This window comes from Sinocyclocheilus rhinocerous, unplaced genomic scaffold (assembly GCF_001515625.1).
Source record: "Sinocyclocheilus rhinocerous isolate Xijiao unplaced genomic scaffold, SAMN03320098_v1.1 scaffold504, whole genome shotgun sequence".
Taxonomy (NCBI): domain Eukaryota; kingdom Metazoa; phylum Chordata; class Actinopteri; order Cypriniformes; family Cyprinidae; genus Sinocyclocheilus; species Sinocyclocheilus rhinocerous.
In genome coordinates this window covers 2,712,130-2,712,376 of record NW_015645076.1, presented here as the reverse complement: position 1 = coordinate 2,712,376, position 247 = coordinate 2,712,130, and positions in this window count along the sequence as shown.

Genomic DNA, 247 nt, shown 5'->3' with positions numbered 1-247 from the left:
ATAAAACACACAAAAACAAAACAAAACAAAATAAAATATTAACTTACATTTTTTAACCAAGGTAATGTAGATTAAGGTAAATAAGATGGTTTGGCAGTCTTAAAATAAAATAAAATAGAATAAAATAAAATATTAAAGTAACATTTTAACCAAGGTAATGTGACAGTAAATTCGATGGTTTGGCAGTCTTAAAATAAAATAAAATAAAATATTAAAAGTAACATTTTTAACCAAGGTAATGTGACAG